Here is a 2,782-nt window from a genome sequence, read left to right on the forward strand (position 1 = left end):
CTAAGTCTACAGCCTGCTGGCAGTTTAGTCATTCTTTTAAAATTGCAAAAAGTGATTATGGATCACTCCAAACTCTGGAACGCAAACACCCAAGCCCAGGTGCACCACAGAGAATAACTCAATCTTAGCATATTATTTGTTAGGGAAGAAATATAAATATATATATAGACATATATTGTAACTGTAAAAAAGAAAAAAAAAAGAAAAAAAAAGATACAGTCTTAAAGAAACTATGCCAACAAATGCCTTGTACTATATGGCACTGCCGAAGTTAGATTATGTTGCGAAACCTTTGTCACTGTAACTTTACGAATTACCACAGTTAGAAATGTGAATCACACACTGTTTATGTTGTCCTACATTATTTATTTGCAGTTCATGCAGTGTTTCTGATGTAATTACTTTTCCTGAAAAGTTATGTTACATAGCGCTTTTTTTTTTCATCAATCATTTTTTTCTATTTATTAATGTAATTTTGATGGGCAGTAAAAACAAAAAGTGTCTTAACGTTTTAAATGGAGAAATGTGCTTTAAAGGTTGCCTATAAAAAGTGCTGTATGTCAAGCAACTCATGCTACACGCTTCACAATTAATGTTGTATGCAATTTTTACTATCATGCAAATAAGCTTAGGTAAAATTACTAACCTATAGAACACCTTAGAAAGAAAAAACATATGCAATCTGTGTGAAAATCGATGTCTGCGATGTGTCTTCCTTTGGTTAACAATCCAATTCAAAAGCTATTCCTGTATAAATATTCTGTATAAAAAAGTTTCTTTTTTATGAGTTTATTTCAATGAGAACACCAGTTATTTTGTTACGACTGACTGTTTTATAAGTGTTTCTCGGTTTCTTTATGCAGAAATGTTCTAACTAGGAGTGGTTATTGATTGTTAATTACACAATTAAACTGTTTGTATTGTACAACAGATTCTTGGCATTAACTTGACCAGATTCTCTTGATATCAGAAGGCTTTCACTTCTGAAAATGAAGAAACAAAGCAAATTGTTTTCTTTGGAAATCACTGCTAAGAAAAACAATTTCAGTCTCAACTACTGAATTGTCCGGCTGCAATCACTGAAGACATGTATTTGTAATAATTGTAAATATCACATCTTATGAATCCTTGATTGTTTATTGTAAATATATGAATTTTGTGCAAGAGCTCAACGTACAAATTGAAACCTTCCATCAACATTATGTTGTGCCTACTATCGTATCAGACCGACTCTTCTTCTTAATGCATCTTCCCTTCTCTTGCTGAGTGTATTTGAAAACACCTGTGAAATATGAAATAAATAAATGTTAGGTGTGAACACCTGTAACGGCAAAGCCCTCTACTGGGAGCTAACGTGTAAAACAGCACAGGTGTCCTGACCTCCCTAAACCCCAGGTGAAGCTGGGTGTCTGCACCACGAGAATATTACCCCTCGGCTGTTAACACCCTCTGATATGTGCCAGCCACGTGTGCATTCCCCCCTCAATGTTTTTGCTCTTTTTTTTTCATGAATAAAAAGCCAGAGTGTAACATTGTGTGTGTTCCAAGGAAAAATAACATAACAGTATAGCACAGACATGTCATTATTTATCAATTCATTAAAGGTGGAGAATCTGTGGGCACGAAATGGTATACAATACGTTCCTGGTAGACCGCACAGCACATTAAGAGAAAGGCACCATTAAGCCTCATTATCTCCAAATTCTGACATTGTGGGTGACTTACATTTATACTGACAAAGGTGAAAGCAGCTCCAAGCAAAGGTACAGTAACTAGCATAATACTTTTTCATTATAATTGCTGTCATATAGTTTGTACAGATACCTAATGTAATTCTATACCAGTGGTTCTCATCTTCAGTGTTGAGACCCCTCAACAGGTCACAGAATGATTCTGGTGGTCAAGATAATTTATGGAATCAAAAACTGTGTTTGTTATTTGCTAATTTATTATGTTTCGATTTGTGAAAATGCTTTTTTTCTTGTGAAGTAATGAATACGTGTACCCTCTTCCAACAATGAATTAAGTAAAAAAATATCCTGAAAAGGTAAAATAAAAATTCACTACTCTACATTCACAGCTGCAACAGGGGATGAGTAGGTGTCCATTCATTTGTTTTCTTTTGGGGAGGTCAAAAGATGAAAATGTTGAGAACCACTGTTATATTGAAGACTATTAGGCAGTAGCACTGTAATAAATGTTCCTGGTTTAATCATGGGTGGGTATTGGGTGGCTCACAGCAGAAGAAAGGCAAGCATACACAAGTTGTATTCAAAATACTTATTATGCTCTTAACTGGATCGCCATTGAATCAAGCACATTCCAAAAACACATTCCTGCATTCCAAAGACTTCTTCCAGTGTCAAAAATAGGAATCATAATTGCCGTAGCGATGGTGGCTCTGATTAATCATTTTCCATTAACCCACACTTTCAATGCTGTTCCCTATGCTTTAGCACACTATAGAGGATTCTCTGAAACCATTTATACAGTACACATTCTCACCTCACTCTGGTATGCTGCACTTACACAATGCTTCTGGAGACATTTTGAGGTACACTGAGAAATAACCTCTTCATGGTGGTCAGTCACCTTTGAAAACACGTTACAAAATTAACACTATTATGCCACCGTTAACGCAGACTAGACTGGTATCATCATTCTACAAGTGAAACAAGGTAAATGTCCTCTAACGTCTAAGGACATATTAAATAACTTTTAAATGTTATTTTGATCAACTTTTGAGTAGTGATCGTGGGGCATTTACACTACAGCTCTAATA

The 2,782-nt window shown here is 35.2% G+C and overlaps 1 protein-coding gene across 9 annotated transcripts in view; it reads left to right on the forward strand.

Moving 5' to 3' along the window:
• satb1b (SATB homeobox 1b) overlaps positions 1-1,530 on the forward strand; it is a 72,772-nt gene extending 71,242 nt beyond the window's left edge. For all 9 annotated transcript variants that reach the window (XM_084053559.1, XM_084053562.1, XM_084053561.1 and 6 more), the window contains one exon: positions 1-1,530. This exon is cut by the window's left edge and continues 1,199 nt beyond it. The gene's annotated coding sequence lies outside the window, so the exon portion shown is untranslated.
• The last annotated feature ends 1,252 nt before the right edge of the window (positions 1,531-2,782 follow it).

This window comes from Gymnoscopelus microlampas (genome assembly GCF_963454915.1).
Source record: "Gymnoscopelus microlampas genome assembly, chromosome: 3".
NCBI classification, from domain to species: Eukaryota; Metazoa; Chordata; class Actinopteri; order Myctophiformes; family Myctophidae; genus Gymnoscopelus; species Gymnoscopelus microlampas.